A 23,124-nucleotide genomic window follows, 5' to 3' on the forward strand; every position below is an offset into this window, starting at 1 on the left:
ACTTCAGTGATTCCCTGCGCATCCTTCCTCTAGCTCAGTAAGTGCAAGATACTTTGTGCCTATGGATATAGCATGTGGCCTCCTCCCATATGACAGTATTCAGGCCTTTAGGGACTGGGGGCCGAGGTGAGTGTGTCTTAGCAGTGCAGCACATTTGGATTGGAAGGGAGCGGGGTAGAATTGTGAGCCGATCAGGCTGTACAGGAGTGGACTGCATATTGAATCTTCATTTGTGGTAAGTATTTTGCACTCTTGCCTTGCAGCTCTGGGTCCTTATTTTGCAATCCCACCTTGGATACTCTCTGAATGGAGCTTGTATATGCTTCCATGTTTCCATAAGCTTCTTCCCACAATCACACTGGTGGCTTTGTCCTATAGGCTTATGACACATTAGTGATCCTGTATCTGGCGGAAGGGCCAGCGCTACCATAAGACGGCTTAAGAAGCCACCTTGGGTGTCAGGATGGGTGGATGGGTAAAATCATTTTTTACAGTGCTGCAGACGTTTTTTTTTTTTTACACACCCTTTAGCGACCGGGAGTGTGTGTACTGTCGGCTTTCATGTGGAAGTGATAAAAGCGGCTGTGAAGCCACCTATCACTTCCACCGCTAATAGACCCTGGGCGTCTCCATAAAGAGAACCTGTCACCTATAAGCTATCATATAGGGGGCTGTGATAGCAATAAAAGTTGTGTAAAAATAACTAACAAACCAAAAATGTTTTAAGTATAAAAGGATACATATAAAAAAATGTATAAAAAATTTAAGCCTACACTGCCCACCCCTTGCCCACATACACACACATACGCACACCCACACCTACAAAAAATGCATGCATTGGGGCACCTACGTATGAAAACTGTGATTGTCCTACACATGTTAAATATGAGTGAGCACGCCAGAGTGAGAGCACAACCTCATCTTTTATATTTTACCCCCCAAAAAATAGGTAATAAATTGTATTTATGTGTCCAAAAAAAAAAAAAAAACATAATGTATTTTTTACTGAATTGTTGCCCTTCATAAACAGTTTTATACTCTGGGATTTCTGCTTTCAAAAAAATAAAAATAATATTTAGGGGGTTTTAAGCACTGCCGTTGTGGAGGGGGTGGTGGGACGGGGTGGTGGGACGGGGTGCCGGGTGGATGGTGTAGGGGAACCACAAAATGGCACTTCGCCTAAGTAGATAGAAATCCTTGCACTGGCCCTGGCTGGTGGCAACTTTTCCAGCAATAAGTATGCTAAAAGGACAAAGAAACAGGACAAATTGTGAATGCTATATATACCATATGCACTACATAATATGTTGGTGCTATAGAATAATTCAATTGTGTTGCTGCTGTGCTTATAAAATGAAGGTGAAGGTAAGCAAATGGAAGAGAATAAGCTTTCTCTCAGTCTTCTAAATATATGATTGCCAATGGCTACAATATGCAATCTGCTTACAATAGCTATAAAATTATGTTTGGAAAAACAATGACTTAATTTGCATTACACAATACGAGATGATTTCTGACACACGTGTACTATGGCAAACACATCCTAGAGAGAAACAGAAAGTGATGCTGAATTGTCAGCTGGTGGAAAAAAAAAAAAATGGCGCAGCAGTTAAAAACATATTTCATGAACAGAGATTGCTTCGAGGGAGCGTGAAAAGACGCATCTTGAACAATACATCAAACACAAAACGACGTTGGAGAGCCTGGAGTGGTGTTGAGATAATTATCATATTTTGCCTCCAATCTGCCTATGAGAAAAAGGCAAAGTGTCTGACCCAGTTTCAGCTCAGGAGGAAGAAACATTTCAAAAATCTGTCCCCCGCTGTTCAGGTAACAACTGTGATAGAGGTAATCTTGCAGGTAAAAGAAAACTCAGTTCTAAAATGCAAATATATTAAGATCCATTTACATCTGTGCGTTATGTCACGCATTAATGTGCGTTGTCTTAAGGCAGCCAATTGGAATCAATAGGCTTCTGATGCACCAAACTGTCCCAAACATATTTGCTGCAACATGCTATGGTAGGTTGCATTGCGTTTCAGCACATTGCAATGTATGTGCGTTGCCTTAGTGAGGTGGGTTGCTATTTAAAATGAATGGCTCTGCAACACATCAACTGATTTTGCAACACATAGATGTAAATCAGTGCTTACATTTTGTAAAGCAAAATTAAAAATGTATACTTTTCATAGAACACAATTTTTGACGCATGATTCGCAGGAATTGTTCTAAAGATACAGACTATTTAGCACAATCGAAGAGTTCTCAACAGTCCCTCATTTCGAGGGTCTGTCCATGATTTGGAACAAAGTCCTTCTGTCCCTCTTTCCTCCTCTGTCTCTCATTTTGGTCTGATCTATATATAGTTATATATAAAACGCACATTCATATCTTTCAATACGTGTTTCCCATTGCTAAACCTTTCATCCATTTTCTAAATTGCTGCATTTGGCAGGGGGTCCTACGCCTACATACTTTTGCTAATAGGTGTCCCTTGTTTCCATCTCAAAAAGTTGGGAGGTATGCAACTGAGTATTTTGAGCAGGAAATTTATTGATAAGGGATGTTCTCCAGGCTTTATAGATAGGACTATGAGGGATGTTCTGGGTGTTCATAGTGATCAAATTGTGAGTGAAAATCCAGTAATCACCTCAGAGCAGGGTTAAACACCGGTTTGGTTTTATTTCAGGATTTCATATACAGTACGAAGAGATTGGGGGCATTTTCCATAGATTTTGGCCCATTTTGAAAAAGATATTAAGACCTCATCTTTCAGATCAACCTACTTTTGTATATAGAAGGTTTCCTAATTTTGGTGACAATATAATGAAAAGGGTCCTTGACCCTCCAAAGAGGTGGGCGACACTGCAGGGGTTGTGTAAACAGTAGGGCGAACTATAGAAAGAGGTTGGAATTTTGATCGACTAGCACTGGGAGTAACCACATTATAAAAGATTTCCCGTGTCTTGTAAAACAACACATGTTGTATATGTGCTCCAATGCCCGTGTGGGCAAAATATCATTGCGTGTTCACAAAAGACAATCGTTGGTTGATGGGATTCACTCCATTGTAGGCAGTTCTTGGGTGTTGTTGTGAAGAGCTGCGGCCTGGACTCCCCGCTGATGCCGGCTGCTACCTACTTTCTCCACAGACCCCTTTCTCCTAATCCTCTGAGGGGCAGAGCATGTCACTGACGGAAGGAAAGAGGGGGAGGTGTGGCAACCTGGAACCGGAAAGGGTGAGGAGAAGGAGGGTTTGTGCATCGAGAAAGGGGTCTCTGAAGAACGTAGGAAGGAGCCAGCAGTGGCGGGGAGTCCAGGCCGCAGCTCTTCACAACAATGCTCAAGAATTGCCTACAATGCAGTGAATCCCCTCAACCAACAATTGTTTCTTGTGAACACGCAATGATATTTTTCTTTAACGTGAGTGGCCACTGCACTTAAAGTTGGATAACGGTTGTTGGGAGACTGCATTGTTGTCACTATAATATTATTGCCTTTCCTCTATTTCATTTGGTTGCACATTGGTTTATTGGCTTTACAAACCCGATTCCAAAAAAAGTTGTGACACTGTACAAATTGTGAATAAAAACACAAGGCAATGATGTGGAAGTTTCAAATTTCAATATTTTATTCAGAATACAACATAGATGACATATCAAATGTTTAAACTGAGAAAATGTATCATTTTAAGGGAAAAATAAGTTGATTTTAAATTTCATGGCATCAACACATCTCAAAAAAGTTGTGACAAGGCCAAGTTTACCACTGTGTGGCATCCCCTCTTCTTTTTATAACAGTCTGCAAACGTTTGGGGACTGAGGAGACAAGTTGCTCATGTTTAGGAATAGGAATGTTGTCCCATTCTTGTCTAATACAGGTTTTTAGTTTCTCAACTGTCTTAGGTCTTCTTTGTCGCATCTTTCTCTTTATGATGTGCCAAATGTTTTCTATGGGTGAAAGATCTGGACTGCAGGCTGGCCATTTCAGTACCCGGATCCTTCTTCTATGCAGCCATGATGTTGTAATTGATGCAGTATGTGGTCTGGCATTGTCATGTTGGAAAATGCAAGGTCTTTCCTGAAAAAGACGACGTCTGGATGGGAGCATATGTTGTCCTAGAACTTGGATATACCTTTCAGCATTGATGGTACCTTTCCAGATGTGTAAGCTGCCCATGCCACACGCACTCATGCAACCCCATACTATCAGAGATGCAGGCTTCTGAACTGAGCGCTGATAACAACTTGGGTTGTCCTTGTCCTCTTTAGTCCAGATGACATGGAGTCCCGGTTTTCCAAAAAGAACTTCAAATTTTGATTTGTCTGACCACAGAACAGTTTTCCACTTTGCCACAGTCCAATTTAAATGAGCCTTGGCCCAGAGAAAACGCCTGTGCTTCTGGATCATGTTTAGATATGGCTTCTTTTTTGGCCTATAGAGTTTTAGCCGGCAATGGCGAATGGCACGGTGGATTGTGTTCACCAACAATGTTTTAAGGAAGTATTCCTGAGCCCATGTTGTGATTTCAATTACAGTAGCATTTCTGTATGTGATGCAGTGCCGTCTAAGGGCCCGACGATCACGGGCATCCAGTGGTTTTACGGCCTTGACCCTTACGCACAGAGATTGTTCCAGATTCTCTGAATCTTTGGATGATATTATGCACTGTAGATGATGATAACTTCAAACTCATTGCAATTTTAAACTCCTTTCTGATATTGCTCCACTATTTTTCGCCGCAGCATTGGGGGAATTGGTGATCCTCTGCCCATCTTGACTTCTGAGAGACACTACCATTCTGAGAGGCTCTTTTTATACCCAATCATGTTGCCATTAGGGATGATCGAACTTTTGAAAAGTTCGGTTCGACCAGAACACCTGAACTTCACGAAAGTTCGGTTCGGATTTCAGAACCCCATTGAAATCAATGGGACCCGAACTTCGGTAATCAAAAAACACCATTTTGAAGCCCCAAAACCCAATAAATGCCCCTAAAAAGTGCCTAGGGTTCTGGGTCATGCCCCATTAACTATTAATCACACAAAAAAAAGTTCTTAAAAATTGTCATTTTTGATAAAAAAGCCAATTATTGAAAAATTAAAAAAAAAAAAAAAAAAAGAGATTTTTTTATTTTTACTTTGGATTTCAGATCTGGGGGGTCTAAAAAGTGTACATGTGAAGTTTCAGCTCTGTAGCATGTCCAGAACCATAAAAAAAAAGATTGTTTGTATTAGAAAACTTTAAGCACAGGAATATGGCTTCTCTGCTGTAACACCTTGCCGGTTTAATAGAAGGCATTTTTTTGGGTTCTTTGCAGTCAGGAAAAACATCTGAACTTGTGTATAGTGGTACTGTGCACAAGTTCTGATGTTTTGCCTGCCTCCAAAACCCCCCAAAAAATGCCAGCAAAAACACACCTGGGCATTTTTTTTTTGACGCTAGCGTTTTTTTTGGCATTTTTTGGGGTTCTTTTGAGGCAGGCAAAACATCTGAACATGGGTATAGGGGGTATATATAGACATATATGTCTGAATATATACCCCTAGACATATATAGGTGTGATAGTAGCAGAAATAAATGCTTGCGCTAATGAAATCATTTACAGTAATATATTTCTGCTACTATCACACCTATATATGTCTAGGGGTATATATTCAGACATATATGCCTATATATACCCCCTATACACATGTTCAGATGTTTTGCCTGCCTCAAAAGAACCCCAAAAAATGCCAAAAAAATCGCTAGCGTCAAAAAAAAAAATGCCCAGGTGTGTTTTTGCTGGCATTTTTTGGGGGGATTTGGAGGCAGGCAAAACATCAGAACTTGTGCACAGTACCACTATACACAAGTTCAGATGTTTTTCCTGACTGCAAAGAACCCAAAAAAATGCCTTCTATTAAACCGGCAAGGTGTTACAGCAGAGAAGCCATATTCCTGTGCTTAAAGTTTTCTAATACAAACGATCTTTTTTTTTATGGTTCTGGACATGCTACAGACCTGAAACTTCACATGTACACTTTTTAGACCCCCCAGATCTGAAATCCAAAGTAAAAATAAAAAAATCTCTTTTTTTTTTTTTTTTATAATTTTTCAATCATTGGCTTTTTTATCAAAAATTACAATTTTTAAGAACTTTTTTTTGTGTGATTTTGTGTCTGGGGGGGTCTAAAAGGTGTACCTGTGAAGTTTCAGCTCTGTAGCATGTCCAGAACCCCAAAAAAAGATCATATAAGTGTAAAAGAGGGGTCCCACCATCCCTGCTCTACTGAAAAATGATCTTTTTTCTGGTTCTGGACATGCTACAGAGATGAAACTTCACAGGTACACTTTTTAGACCCCCCCCCAGACACTAAATCCAAAAAAAGTCATGCCTGCCTCCAAAAATGCCCGATAAATGCAAGAAAAAGCGCCGTAGAGAAGCCGTATACCTGTTCTAATAAAAATTATAAGAAAATGCTAATTTTTGGGGGGTTCTGGACATGCTACAGAGCTGAAACTTCACATGTACACTTTTTAGACCCCCCAGATACTAAATCCAAAGTAAAAATCAAAAAATCTCTTTTTATTTTTTTTATTTATTTTTTTATAATTTTTCAATCATTGGCTTTTTTATCAAAAATGACAATTTTTAAGAACTTTTTTTTGTGTGATTTTGTGTCTGGGGGGTCTAAAAGGTGTACCTGTGAAGTTTCAGCTCTGTAGCATGTCCAGAACCATAAAAAAAAAGATCGTTTGTATTAGAAAACTTTAAGCACAGGAATATGGCTTCTCTGCTGTAACACCTTGCCGGTTTAATAGCAGGCATTTTTTTGGGTTCTTTGCAGTCAGGAAAAACATCTGAACTTGTGTATAGTGGTACTGTGCACAAGTTCTGATGTTTTGCCTGCCTCCAAAACCCCCCAAAAAATGCCAGCAAAAACACACCTGGGCATTTTTTTTTTTTGACGCTAGCGTTTTTTTGGCATTTTTTGGGGGGTTTTGGGGTTCTTTTGAGGCAGGCAAAACATCTGAACATGTGTATAGGGGGTATATATAGGCATATATGTCTGAATATATACCCCTAGACATATATAGGTGTGATAGTAGCAGAAATATATTACTGTAAATGATTTCATTAGCGCAAGCATTTATTTCTGCTACTATCACACCTATATATGTCTAGGGGTATATATTCAGACATATATGTCTATATATACCCCCTATACACATGTTCAGATGTCATGTCTGACATCAAACATGTCCTCAAAAAAGCACTGGCAGTGGCAGCCCCTGCAGCATAAAAAATGCTTGCTGGTGAGAAGCCACATACCTGTCCCGAAGCAACTCAGAGAAATGATCATTTCTCTATAGCGGTCACCCTGCTATGGAAGGGTTTTGTCACCCTGCCATAGCAGTCACTGTCAGTTAACCCTACACTACACTACGGTCCCCTGACACTTAACACTTTCCCTACAGAAACTAAATTTTTGAAGCTAACTTAAGTGTAAAGGAGCACTCTAACTACACTAGATATCCCTTTCCTCACACTAAAAATAGCTAAATGACACTTTTAAAGTAAAATTAACAGAACTGCTTCCACTCTCTTCCATGTCCAGTATAACAATGCTGGGAATATGGCGGGGGCGATCTTATATACTGGGGGGCGTATTCACTAATGATTGGTCTAGGGACCCCCTAGTCACTCCAATCACATTCCTAGCATTCTCCTGCCCCCTCAATTGGCTTTTGCTAATGGTTCTGGTCCAATCACGGGCTTTTAAAGCCCATTTCCTGAAGCATTGCATTTTGGGCGGTTCTGGTTGCCGAATTCCGAACTTTTTGGGCAAAAAGTTCTAAATTCGGCCGAACCTCGAACACCCAATGTTCGGGCCGAACCGATGGTGGACCCGAACCGTTCGATCATCCCTAGTTGCCATTTGACCTAATAAGATGATCCTCCAGCTGTTCCTTTTATGTACATTTATCTTTTCCGGCCTCTTATTGCTACCTGTCCCAACTTTTTTGGAATGTGTAGCTCTCATGAAATCCAAAATGAGCCAATATTTGGCATGACATTTCCAAATATCTCACTTTTAACATTTGATATGTTATCTATATTATATTGTGAATAAAATATAATTTTATGAGATTTGCAAATTAGTCCATTCCTTTTTTACTCACAATTTGTACAGTATCCCAACTCTTTTGGAATCGGGTTTGTATATAAATGGATGTATATTGTGGATACATTTGCCCCTAAAGGCATAAATATTGAAATTGATATTATTTGTTTTATCAGTGATTTTTTTAGACGTGTTTTTAAAGAGGAGCTCCAGTCTCCCCCTAAAAAAATTTAATTCAGCAGCTACAAATACTGTAGCTGCTGACTTTTGATATAAGGACACTTGCCGCTGGATCCAGCTCTGTCCTCACCTGACCCGATTCTTCAATCGGCTTTGGGTCCAAGCGCTGGAATCTTGACTAAGGGAAACCAGCAGTAAAGCCTTGCAGCTTCACAGCTGGCTTCCAGATGTGCATGTGCGAGCCATCGCTGTGCTTTGTGAATGGTCTCGCAGCCTTTTGGGACCTGTGATTTGTCCCAGAAGGCTGCGGGGGAAGGAGGAGGGGCAAACTTCCACTCTGATCACTGTGGCGCTCCAGCTGGAAGTGGTCCTTTTAAAAATCAGGTACCTGCTCCCCCCACCCAAAAAAAAAGTGCCAAATGTAAAGGAGGAGGGGGGGGGGGGGGAAAAGCAGAACTTCCCCTTTTGGTTGATCTCCTGCTTTAGGTAGCTGTGGTATATACTTATTGGCATATTTTTTGATGGAATGCATCATTTATATTTCATTTACAAATGTATGTGTTTTGATATTATATTCATTATTTTTTATATCTTTTTATATTTTTTATAGTTTTTTCATTCATTCTTTGTAAAGGATTTATATCTTGCAACCCGGTTAGTTAATTTATATGTGTTCATATAATACTTTTTTTAACGTCCATAATTTTTTAACACTGATTGCACTTGATATGTGATGTAGATTGTATAAGCCATCTGTTCGTTCCCGTCCTGAGCGCAGTCACATAATGCTGTCTTGTTAGTTAATTATTAGGGTTAACTGGATTAAAAATGAGCCCATCCAGAGATTAATTGGTTAATTGGTGTGTGATATAGCAAGATAAAGCTCATCTGTTCTTTCAGCTAAAGCCTAGTACACACGATGAGATTATCGGACAAATGATCTTCTGGTTCTTTTTGCATGCTAGTTGCCACATCGAAAATGAAGAAGTTACTAAAGTACGAAAATTCTTGTATGACAGAATAAAAATTCAGAAGTGATGTAGTGTATTTGTATTGTATTTTATTGTACTGATTAACCACTTAAAGACCAGGCCAATTTCTGACACTTGTTGCTTACAAGTTAAAACCAGTATTTTTTGCAAGAATTACTTAGAACCCCCAAACATTTTATAAATAAGTTCTGATCTGAGGAAGGGCGCGATCGGTTAAGCCAGAAACTGTAATTATGGACATGTTCTGACAGACTTTGGTATAATGTCTGTTTGATTGGATTTTTCCAATAAACTCCAAAAAGTTTTTATGTGCAGCAATCCCTTTTGACTTTTTTCTTTATATATGCCCTGATTGCTATGCACTAATTGAAGGCTGAGTGATCTTCACCTTCACTGATCGCTATAAATATATATATATATATATATATATATATATATATATATATATATATATACAGTAAAACCTTGGATTGCGAGCATAATTCGTTCCGGAAGCATGCTTGTAATCCAAAGCACTCTTATATCAAAGCAAATTTCCCCATAAGAAATAATGGAAACTCAGATGATTCGTTCCACAACCATTTATTCATAAGTCCTTCAGTTTATAGTCCATATAAAAAGATTATAGCATTGCGATAGGTTATATAACCATAAAATGTCCATCCACAAATAGCCCCTTCCACAAGGGGATTAGAAGCAAAATCCAGTAGGAGCTACAGAGTATCAAAGAGAAGAGAGGCGCCTCTAAGTGTAGCAATATGGTTCCATTTAATGAAGGTACAACATTTAGCAACTCACATGGTTAATGAATAAAACAGGCACATCTAAGTATGCAGGCATCCGGGGTAAAGCTGTCCACATGGACTATCTTCTGCACCACCGGCTGCCAGTCTTTAATCCTGACCGGGAAGACCACCCTGCAGTAAAGGGATCTGAAAGCGAGGGACAGCATGGAAGGGATGACGTAGATGGCGGTGCGGAGGATGGTCTATGTGGACAGCTTTAGCCTGGATGCCTGCATACTTAGATGTGCCTGTTCCAATCATCAACCATGTGAGTTGCTAAATGTTGTACCTTCATTAAATTTAACCATATTGCTACACTTAGAGGCGCCTCTCTTCTCTTTTATACTCAGCTGTGACTTGAGGCTACTTGTATATCAAGACATCGCTTGTAAACCAAGTCAAAATTTATTTGAAAATTTTGCTTGTCTTGCAAAGCGCTCTTAAACCAAGTTACTCTCAAACCAAGGTTTTACTGTATATATATATATATATATATATATATATACAAACAAAGTATCTCACAAAAGTGAATACACCCCTCACATTTTTGTAAATATTTTATTATATTTTTTCATGTGACAATAATGAAGAAATGACACTTTGCTACAATGTAAAGTAGTGAGTGTACAGCTTGTATAACAGTGTAAATTAGATGTCCCCTCATAAATAACTCAACACACAGCCATTATTATCTAAACCACTGGCAACAAAAGTGAGCAAACCCCCTAAGTGAAAATGTTTACATTTGGCCCAAAGTGTCAATATTTTGTGTGGCCACCATTATTTTCCAGCACTGCCTTAACCCTCTTGGGTATGGAGTTCCCCAGAGCTTTACAGTTTGCCACTGGAGTCCTCTTCCCCTCTTCCATGACAACATCATGGAGCTGGTGGATGTTAGATGTTGCGCTACTTCACCTTCTGTTTGAGGATGACCCACAGACGCTCAATAGGGTTTAGGTCTGGAGGCATGCTTGGCCAGTCCATCACCTTTAACCCTTAGCTTCTTTAGCAAGGCAGTGGTTGTCTTGGAGGTGTGTTTGGGGTCGTTATCATGTTGGAATACTGCCCTGCGGCCCAGTCTCCGAAGGGAGGGGATCATGCTCTGCTTCAGTATGCAGCCCCAGACCATGACACCCCCACCACCATGCTTGACTGTAGGCAAGACACACTTGTCTTTGTACTCCTCACCTGGGTGCTGCCAAACACGCTTAACACCATCTGAACCAGATACGTTTATCTTGGTCTCATCAGACCACAGGACATAGTTCTAGTAATCCATGTCCTTAGTCAACTTGTCTTCAGTAAACTGTTTTCGGGCTTTCTTGTACATCATCTTTACAAAAGGCTTCCTTCTGGGACAACAGCCATGCAGACCAATTTGATGCAGTTTGCGGCGTATGGTCTGAGCACTGACAGGCTGACCCCCCACCCCTTCAACCTCTGCAGCAATGCTGGCAGCACTCATACGTCTATTTCCCAAAGTCAACCTCTGGATATGACGCTGAGCACGTGCACTCTTTGGTCCACCATGGCAAGGCCTGTTCTGAGTGGAACCTGTCCTGTTAAACCGCTGTATGGTCTTGGCCACTGTGCTGCAGCTCAGTTTCAGGGTCTTGGCAATCTTCTTATAGCCTAGCCCATCTTTATGTAGAGCAACGACTCTTTTTTTCAGATCCTCAGAGAGTTCTTTGCCATGAGGTGTCATGTTTACCTTCCAGTGACCAGTATGAGAGAGTGAGAGCCATAACAGCAAATTTACCACACCTGCTCCCCATTCACACCTGAGACATTGTAACACTAATGAGTCACATGACCCCGGGGAGGGAAAATGGCTAATTGGGCCCAATTTGGACATTTTCACTTAGGGGTGTACTCACTTTTGTTGTCAGCGGTTTAGACATTAATGGCTGTGTGCTAAGTTATTTTGAGGAAACAGCAAATTGACACTGTTATACAAGCTGTACACTCACTGCTTTACATTGTAGCAAAGTGTTATTTCTTCAGTGTTGTCACATGAAACGACGTAATAAAATAGTTACAAAAATGTGAGGGGTGTAAGCACTTTTGTGAGATACTGTGTGTGTGTGTATATATATATATATATATATATATATATATTAGCAGAGACTCTGGAGAATAAAATGGCCATTGTTGCACTATTATATGTCACACAGTATTTGCACAGCGGTCTTTTAAAAACAATTTTCCTGGAAAAAATACACTACACTGAATTGAAAAAAAAAAAAAAACAGTAAAGTTATTTTTTTTGTATAATGTGAAAGATGATGTTACATCAAGTAAATAGATACCCAACATGCCACGTTTTAAAATTGCACGCACTCGTGGAATGGCAACAAACAACGATACTTAAAAATCTCCATAGGCGATCCTTTAAAAATTTTTAATGGTTTATCAGTTTAGAATTACAGAGGAAGTCTTTTGTTAGAATTATTGCTTTCGCTCTAACGATCGTGGCCGATACCTCACATGTATGATTTGAACACTGTTAACATTTGCAGGCGTGACTTACGTATGCGTTTTCTTTGGAGCGCGAGCACGCAGGAACGGGGGCGCTTTAAAACATTTTTTCTTATTTATTTTATTTTGACACTGTCCCTTTAAAAAAAAAAAAAAAATCTGATATTTTTTATTGCTGTCACAAGGAATGTAAACATCCCTTGTGACAGTAAGGCCCCATTCACACTGGGGCGACGCTACTTCCCGGGGCAACTTCAGAGGTCGCGGCGCGCTGCTCGCACCGCGACCTCGGAGCAGCCGGCACGGACTTCATAACATTGAAGTCAATGCAGATCGCTCCGGGTCGCCCCAAAGAAGCTCCGGACCCTTTTTCTAAGTCGGAGCGACTTTTGACGCTCCTATTAGAACGGGTCAACAGCTTCTCTGTGGAAGACGACCTACGGCGACCTGTCAGGCGACCAGGTCGCCTGACAGGTCGCCCCAGTGTGAACGTGGGCTAATAGGCAGTGACAGGTACTCTTTATGGAGGGATCTGGGGGATTGTTTAAAATTGGCACCGTTGGCTGGCAAGTAAACCGGAAGTGACATTGTGATGTCACTTCTGGGTTACTACATCGGAGACCCAATCTAAGTCGCTTCCGGCTTCCAGCCGGCGGACATGCCAGTTGGTCGTGGGACAGGAGACCCGGGGAGAGCGACGAAAGGCGGCGGGGGGGGGGGGGTTATGTTGCTCTAAAAACGGTATTGGGGTGATGCCTCTAGCTGAAGGCATCACCTTGATACAGCCACTTCCTCAAAATGACATACAGGTACGTGATTTTGCGGGAAGTGGTTAAACAAAGAATGTAAAATCGTACGATCTAGTATCGTACGGGAAACCTTTTCATGTTTGTCCTTTTGGAAAATTTTGGACAATAGCTGTGAACTAAGGATCAGATTATTGTATGAAAACTGTATTTTTTGTACGATTTTCTGATTGTGTGTATGGGTCTTAACTCTTAAGCCATCCCCTTTGAAACAGTGAGGAAACGTGTCAGCGATGTTGCTAGCGCTGTCATACCTTGTTTGTTGATTGACTTCGGCCAACGAGCGGGAAACTCAATTGTGTTTGTGGTCGACTCACAGGATCTCTGCCCGGTGGCAGTTATCTGTTTTTTTGCCAATTGCTATATTATATTTGTAAGTTGATGTCTGGTTTGAAATAAAAAGAAGTGAATGGTTTTACACGATGTAGTGTTTTCTTAGGGTTACAGTGGTGGACAGTGCCGGGACAAGGTCATCCAGTGCCCAGGACAAGGATGCCAAACTGCGCCCCCCTTCCCTTAGGGTTAGGGTCAAGGCGTTCCCTATCCCGAAAATAAACCATTGTGCCCAGGGTAACCGCCCCTCCTGCAAACCCCTTGTCCCAGCCCTGGTGGTGGAGTCTCGGAGAGTGATGTATTAGGCTAAAGGAGCAGGGGGAGACACTGGTCAGAATCTGGAGTGACAGCATTAGATCTTAAGTGTCGCCTACTTTTGTTGTATTATCCGGAAGTACAACTATAGGCAAAAACTTTTCTTTGCGCCCACGTGGAAGCATACAGATGATTGATCTCCACCTCGACTCCTCCCTTTAGGACCGGTGAATAGCATAAAAGAAAGACATTACCCTTCCCCCAACATTCTCTTTTTTTCTATGATACCTTTTGACTGGTGAAGAAGTTAGCAGTACATCCCTACCCCTGCCATGGAGCAGCTTCCGCCGGGTTCAGCCTCTTCCGAGCGCAGTCCCTGTTCTAGGGCCAGTGCTAATACGTCTGGGAACCCCTTCTGCGGATCTTTTGATGGTATGTAGTGTTTCCTCACAGGAACGCAGTCTGCCATTCTTCTATAAAATGTTGGTGAATGCCCAGTGGAGACAGCAGCAGGATCAGACATTTCTCCTTTATTTTATTTTCCAGGGGTTGGGCTTATTTTTCAATGCTCGGGTCCTTTTAAAAAAACGTTTGCATATTAATGAGTTTGCCCTCGTAGAGCTCCGCGGCTATTATTTTGTGGTCAACAGACCGCATGTACAGGGGTGCATTCATGGCCCCATGTTTTTCTTTGTTTTCTGTATTTCTTGGTGGTTCCACAGATGCCTTGTTTAGGCCTGTGAAGCCATTATATCCCATTAGGAATTGTTTTTTGTGCTGCTTCTGCTTACCGGGATTCGGGGGGCAGTGTGGGGCGGCCATCTTGTCGAGGTCTGGTGCCTGCGGGACGTGAGGACGTATGCGCGGCCCACAGGACTCGGCTCCATCACGCAGAGCGGTGTTTCTGCCTAGTGCGTATGCTCAGATTGAGGTCGCCGGCCAGTGGGTGTTCGTGCGCATGTGCGGTGCATGCGGAGGCTGTGGCGGCCATGTTTGTATGATATAATTTAGCTCTACCACAATCTTTGTTGCTAGTAGGGGGGAAAACTCTGGTGCAGCATCTCCCACCCTAATAGTTTAAAATCTGGCTCTGCAGGGATGGCTTTGCTGTCAATTCAGTGCAGCCTTGTAGTACACTTGATTTTCTCTTACTAGGTAAGTTTACCATCTTCTAGAAAAAAATACAACAAAATATATCCTCGTTTTCTGCTTTTAGCTGATCCTCCTGCTTGATCCACTATGAGCCATTCACCTCATGATCAAGATCCGCAATTGTCGTTTAGGTATGGGACCACCTTATATAAGTATTTTAAAAGAGTGCACTGACAAACGTGTTTTATTCCATCCCTGTTTGAGAGGTCGAGAAAATCGTCCAGGCATCATGACAACCCACATGATTGCAGTACGGATCATTGGACCTATTCTTCAAGGCATAGATCCTCAGAGAGATCCAGATCACATAGGCGTTACCATTCTCCCTCCCTTCCTACACATTCAGCGAGGAAAAGATGATGGGCATGTGGGGCTACCCCTCTACAAGACAAGCTAGTATGTAAGGACTGCTTCAGAGATTATGCAGCTGACTGAGAACAAGAAAGTCAGCAAGACGTGGATTTACTTAAAAAGACAATGAAGGTTTCCTTTTCTGATGTGGCGGCCATGATGCCCACCCAACCTGTAGCACAGGAGGCTCAAGTGCTAGATATTGTTTCTGAGGTTCCAGGCCCTTCTACAGCCAGCATTCCAATTCTTCCTTCAGGCTGGGCAACCAGAGATTCACCACAAGTTTCTCACTTTAAAACATATAATTGCTGCGCTATAATATAATAAAAATTCAATATGCGAAAAGCAGCCAACACAAATCTTTGGAACCGAAAGATCAATAATAATAAAAATACAAATGTGGCGCTAATCTGGTAGCTATAATCAAAGAAATGTCCTTGATATGCGTGGATGAAAAAGCAACAGTTCAAATTCTTTCTCGTACATAAACAAAAAACTTCACAAAGAAGGGAAGAAATGTGAAGATCCTCAGCAAGGGAGACCACCACCAGGCACCCGCACACACTGATCCTTACCAGATCACATTGACCCTCATCACAAAGGTCAAAAAAACACCCATGGTACAAGCACTGGAAAGCCGGGATCATTCACTCCTCCTCCTAGGAAATCTTCCACCAAGCGGACAGTCCTTAGGTCCAGATCACATTGACCCTCATCACAAAGGTCAAAAAAACGCCCATGGTACAAGCACTGGAAAGCCAGGATCATTCACTCCTCCTCCTAGGAAATCTTCCACCAAGCGGACAGTCCTTAGGTCCTATTTACACCATCCACTGGACCAGTCTGTCCTCATGTGGGCGCTGGGGTGCAGGATTGCTAGTAAGCCCCTCTGGAGCCCCTGGTTTAGCCTTTTATTCAGGCAGTTAAAACTGCTATCTCAAGGGAAGATCCGAAAGAACAACTCAAAAAAATCAAGAAAATACTTTCCTTATCTAAAGAAAAAGCAAGTAGATTTTCCTTTGATGAATGAAATCAAAGAGGTGATTGATGATGAGTGGAAGAAGGCAGATAAAAAATTCACATTAGCAAGATTTGGCAAGCTATATCCATTAGCTGAATCTGATTCACAGACTGCAGACTCAATGGCAGTAGTAGATGCAGCAGTTGTTCGTCTGGCTAGGAACATAACACTTCCCATGGAAGATTCTGCCTCCTTCAAGGACCCCCTGGATAGGAGCATAGATTTGGATCTCAAGAGGCGTTACTTGGCCTCAGGCGCAGTTTGCAAGCCCACAATTGCCCTTACATCAGTATCCAATGCTTTTAGATCTTGGACAGAAAATATTGAGACAGCTATACGCCAGGATGTTCCAAAAGAAGATATTATTAAGGCTCTAGATGAATTAAAGATGTCCACAGACTTTGTTGGAGAAGCAGCGATCGATACAATTCGTTGCCCAGCCAGATCGATCTTACATTCAATCATGGCTAAAAGGGCCTTTATGGCTAAAACCTTGGGCAGCTGATTTAGCATCCAAACAAAATTGGTGCAAGATGGGAAAGCCCTTTTTGGAGAAAAGCTTGATAAGGCAATCTCCAGAGTAATAGGAGGAAAGTCTGATTTACTTCCCCAGGATAGAAGGGTGAGAAAATCAAGAGGTTACGCTTCAAATTTTCGACAGTCTAGATCTAAAATCTTTAGACAGTCTCAACAAACCACAGATGTCCGAAAGACCTGGAGAGGTACCCAGTCTTCTTTTTGGGAGCTAGGAAAAATAAAGTTCTCTCCGCTCCCCAAGAAGGAACAAAGTCCTTTTGACGCGAGGCTGGCCCAAACACTCCCGGTGGGAGCCAGGCTCAAATATTTTGTGCCAGGTTGGGAAAGTAGATGTCAGGACCCTTGGGTCCTATCCACAATTCGACACGGACATTTTTGGACTTTCTCACATCAACCTCCTCAAAGACACTTCAAGAGAACAGAGATTTCAGCCTCCATGCAAAAAGCACAGGCTCTAATGCAATTTGTAACATCACTCCAGCTCCACGGAGCAGCCACTGCAGTTTCCTTCTTGGAACAATGCACTGGTTTCTACTCCACCCTATTCCTAGCACCAAATAAAACTGGCAGATGGAGGCCTGTGATAGATCTAAAAAAACTCAATCAATATATCTACCTGGAAAGCTTCAAGATGGAATCCTTGTAGATGATAATTCAAACAATACAACTGGGGGATTGGTTACTCTCAATAGACTTTCAGGATGCTTACCTGCATGTCCCTATCCTCCCGTCTTGCAAAAGTACTTAAGATTTGCAGTGGGTTAAGTCCACTTACAATTTCTATGCACTTCACCCAGGATATTCACACACATTTTAATCTCTACTCGAGCCCCCGCTAAGAGAGAAAGGGCTAAGAGTATACCACTATCTGGACGACATCCTTCTCCTAGCAAACAGCCAGAGCCACCTCCTCTCTCATAGGAGGATACTCTTGCAGTCTCTGATGTCTAACTGATGCTGACTCAACAGAGGATTTATTTGGGAGCAATGTTCAACACCCTACCGGGTACAGTATCATTACCCCCGTTGAAGGCCAAAGTCATCATTCTGAAGATGATCAAGATCATGAGGAATTCTCATTTAACAGCTGCCAATGCTTGAGCCTCATAAGCACAATGTCAGCTTGCATAACATTGGTTCATTGGTCACATTGGCATTTGAGATACTTTCTTGACAGGTTTCTTGACACAGTAGAAGAGACAACGTCTCTCCCAGACAATCCTATTGACATCAATCGTGCTCAGAAGACTCTCGAAACCTCGCCAATTAGGTTCCCTTTCTTGGACCATAATTACCTCCGTCGCCAGCAGAAGAGGGTGGGAAGACCATTGCATAGAAGTCAGGGTACAAGAAGATGGTCTTTCCACACCGAAGGTCTAGTGTCAAACATCCTAGAAATGAGAGGGACATTTCTAGCCCTAACCTCTCTGGCACCTCAAGTCAGAGGTCAGAGAGTACTTTTGCATCTGGACAACAGAGCAGCAGTTTCTTATATACAGAAGCAAGGGGGGACCCACAGCAGAACTCTCCTATCAGAAGTTGAAATGATTATGCTGTGGGTGGAGAAAAATCTTCTAGACCTCAAAGCAATGTATCAACCAGGCAGACTAAACAAGGAAGCGGACAGCCCTTCGAGATCTTTTCTGGACAACAACGAATGGGCTCTGCACCCATACATATTCCAGCAGATTGCCAATCTCTGGGAGTACCCTCAAGTGGATCTTTTTGCCACTTCGGAGAATGCCAAACTCCCTTGTTTTTTCTCCCGCCTGAAGCAGTAGATGCCCTGACATGTCCTTGGAACTTCACCATTGCATATGCTTTCCAACCTTGCCCTCTCATATTGAGATTTCTCTTAAGACTCTTGAGAGAGTCAGTTCAAGTGCTGACGATCCTGCCATATTGGTCCAAGAGTCCATGGTTTCCTCTGGCTATGCATCTTTGTGTAAGCACTCCATAGAGACTCCCTCTATTTCCTCAACTTCTGAAGCAGGCCAGGTTTTCTCATCCAAACGCGCAGAGGTTGGAACTTCGAGTATGGAAATTGAGAGGCGAAGGTTTGAGTCTCTAGGTTGTTCCCCGGAGGTCATATCTACACTTCTTCAGACAAGAAAACCAACCACAAACGCCATATATGCTAAAATATGGGATAATTTCCTATCCTTTGCCACTGGAAGAGGTTTCAACCCAGTTTCTCCTTCTGCTTCAAATGTATTGGGATTCCTTCAGACTGGGCTGGATATAGGTCTCAGTCTTAGTTCCCTAAAGGTTCAAGTCTTTTCTCAGAGGAGTACTAAAAATCTGACCACCTATCAGACGTTCTTTTCCAAAATGGGATCTGTCCTTAATTGTAGAAATTTTAGCAAAACAACCTTTTGCGCCTAAAGGTTTCCATCTGGAATTTGACTTTGAAGATGGCTTTTCTCCTAGCCATTACATCCGGCAGAAGGATTTCGGAACTTCATGCCTTGGGAATTGGGGAGGATCTCATCTCCTTTTTTCCAGACAGAGTGGAACTTCGTCCCCTTCAGCGATTCACTCCTAAAGTTACTACACCAAGTCATCTAAGGCAACCCTGGGCTTTGCCAGTTTTTTTCAGATTCGGTTTCAATCGGGTTCAGGCCACAACTTGGACATATCCAGAGTTCTTAGAGCCTATCTTGAGACCAAGGAGAATTTTAGAAGCTCCAACAGATTGTTTATCATCCTGTGGGGTAGGAATAGAGGAAATGAAGCTTTCAGCAGAACACTGGCATCCTGGATTGTCAAGCTAATTCAGAAAGTTTACAGGGCTAAGAACATGGAACCTCCGCCCCAGGTGAAGGTTCATTCCATAAGATCAGTATCAGCCTTAATGGGCAGCTAGAGCGAACTGCAGGTTTGCAGGGATGCCACTTGGTCCTCACAGCATACGTTTCTCAAACATTACAGAGTTGACCCAGGGGCCCTTGCTACTGTAGAATATGGAAGAAGGGCAGTTCGGGAGGCATTTTCTTTGTCTAAATACATTTTTGTGTTTTACGCATCTACCCATCCTTGTGAACTAGATATTTATCATCTGTGTCCTGCCATGGAGGCGCCAGGAAAACTGAAAAAATTGTATCATACTTACTGTAATTTTCCTTTCCTGGTGCCTAGCTATAGCAGCATAAGCTCTCACCCTTGGTATTCTATTTTTCAGAGAATGTTGGGGGAAGGATGATGTCTTTCTTTTATGCTATTCTCCAGTCCTGAGGGAGGAGTCGAGGTGGAGATCTATCATCTGCATGCTGCCATGGATTGGCATCAGCAAGGGAAAATTACGGTAAGTATGATACAATTTTCAGTTTATATTTTTTTTTACGTTTGAATAGAGCAAGGGAGGAGTATAGCCCCTGTCAGATTTTTGTTTTTTTGCCATCGGTGTCCCATTTTCGAGAATTCCCTTCACTTCCTGTCCCATAGCCAAATAGAAAGTGAGATGAAATCCCTGCAAATGAAGGGAATCCCTTAGGCCCCCCCTCCCCCACCAGGTCAGCAGAAAAAGTAAAATTCAGTAAGTAAAAATCAGTAATTGTTGCTAGAAATTACATAGAACCCTCAAACCTTATATATATATATATATTTAGCAGAGGCCCTAGAGAATAAAATGATGGGTTTTGCAATTTATTTTACATGGTCTTTGAGCAGCGTTTTGTAGCTGCAGGCATCATCCTAGTATAACTACTCAAAGTAAATCACGTACATGCACATAATTTGGTGGCAAGTGGCTACGCACTTGGTGTTTTATCACAGCTTACCATGTTTTAAATGACTGATACATTGTAACTTTTTTCACATGTTTATTTACAGTAATGTATGAGAGTGGCTAGGCCCCTTTCACATGGGGCGGACTCCGTCAAGTGAATCTGCCTGCTCAGTGGCACACTTCTATACCCTTCTTCCTTTCATACTACTTGCCCTTATACCCTCCACACTGCTCTCCTGCACATACTGCCACTAGTCATACTTTCACATTCCCCTTGTACATATGCTTCCTGCCATCATCCCCTTCACACTCCTGTCCTGCTCATACTGCCCACAGTCATACCCTCCCCACTCCTCTCCTGCACTTATTGCGCACAGTCATACCCTCCACACTCCTCTCCTGCACATACTGCCACTAGTCATACTTTCACATTCCTCTTGTACATATGCTTCCTGCCATCACCCCCTTCACACTCCTGTCCTGCTCATACTGCCCACAGTCATACCCTCCCCACTCCTCTCCTGCACTTATTGCGCACAGTCATACCCTCCACACTCCTCTCCTGCACATACTGCCACTAGTCATACTTTCACATTCCCCTTGTACATATGCTTCCTGCCATCATCCATACTGCCCACAGTCATACCCTCCACACTGCTCTCCTGCACTTATTGCGCACAGTCATACCTTCCACACTCCTCTCTGCACATACTGCCCATTGCCATATCTTCCACACTCCTGATCTGCACATAGTGCCCATTGTCATACCCTCCACACTCCTCTCCTGTACATACTGCCCACTGTCATACCCTCCACACTCCTCTCTGCACATACTGCCCACTACCATACCCTCCACACTACTCTTCTGTACATATTGACCACTGTCATACCCTCCACACTCCTCTCCTGCACATACTGCCCACTGTCATACCCTCCACACTCCTCTCCTGTACATATTATCCACTGTCATACCCTCCACACTCCTCTCCTGCACATACTGCCCACTGTCATACCCTCCACACTCCTCTCCTGTACATATTACCCACTGTCATACCCTCCACACTCCTCTCTGCACATACTGCCCACGGTCATACCCTCCACACTCCTCGTCTGTACATATTGACTACTGTCATACCCTCCACACTCCTCTCCTGCACATACTGCCCACTGTCATACCCTCCACACTCCTCTCTGCACATACTGCCCACTACCATACCCTCCACACTTCTCTACTGTACATACTGCCCACTGTCATGCCCTCCATACTTTTCTCCTACACATACTACCCACTGTCATACCCTCCATACTCCTCTCTGCACATACTGCCCACTGTAATACCCGCCACACTCCTCTCTGCACATGCAGCCCACTACTATGCCCTCCACACTCCTCTTCTGTGCATATTGCCCACTGTCAAACCTTCCACACTCCTCTCCTGCACATACTGCCCACTATCATACCCTCCACACTCCTCCTCTGCACGTACTGCCCACTATCATACCCTCCACACTCCTCCTCTGCACGGACTGTCCACTGTCATACCCTCCACACTCCTCCTCTGCATGTACTGTCCACTGTCATACCCTCCACACTCCTCCTCTGCATGTACTGTCCACTGTCATACCCTCCACACTCCTCCTCTGCACGTACTGTCCACTGTCATACCCTCCACACTCCTCTCCTGCACGTACTGTGCACTGTCATACCCTCCACACTCCTCTCCTGCACGTACTGTCCACTGTCATACCCTCCACACTCCTCCTCTGCACGTACTGCCCACTGTCATACCCTCCACACTCCTCCTCTGCACGTACTGCCCACTACCATACCCTCCACACTTCTCTCCTGCACATACTGCCCACTATCATACCCTCCACACTCCTCCTCTGCACGTACTGTCCACTGTCATACCCTCCACACTCCTCTCCTGCACGTACTGTCCACTGTCATACCCTCCACACTCCTCCTCTGCACGTACTGCCCACTACCATACCCTCCACACTTCTCTCCTGCACATACTGCCCACTATCATACCCTCCACACTCCTCCTCTGCACGTACTGTCCACTGTCATACCCTCCACACTCCTCTCCTGCACGTACTGTCCACTGTCATACCCTCCACACTCCTCCTCTGCACGTACTGCCCACTGTCATACCCTCCACACTCCTCCTCTGCACGTACTGCCCACTACCATACCCTCCACACTTCTCTCCTGCACATACTGCCCACTATCATACCCTCCACACTCCTCCCCTGCACGTACTGTCCACTGTCATACCCTCCACACTTCTCTCCTGCACATACTGCCCACTGTCATACCCTCCACACTCCTCTCCTGCACGTACTGCCCACTGTCATACCCTCCACACTCCTCTCCTGCACATACTGGCCACTGTC

General features: G+C 43.0%; 1 long non-coding RNA gene across 1 annotated transcript in view; it reads right to left on the reverse strand.

Moving 5' to 3' along the window:
* Positions 1-3,640: 3,640 nt before the first annotated feature.
* LOC309556979 overlaps positions 3,641-23,124 on the reverse strand; it is a 462,428-nt gene continuing 442,944 nt past the window's right edge. Inside the window, exon 2 of the long non-coding RNA XR_014225359.1 lies at positions 3,641-3,910. This is a non-coding gene — a long non-coding RNA (uncharacterized lncRNA). The remainder of the gene's footprint in view (positions 3,911-23,124) is intronic.

This window comes from Pelophylax lessonae (assembly GCF_965119305.1).
Source record: "Pelophylax lessonae genome assembly, chromosome: 5".
Lineage (NCBI taxonomy): Eukaryota > Metazoa > Chordata > Amphibia > Anura > Ranidae > Pelophylax > Pelophylax lessonae.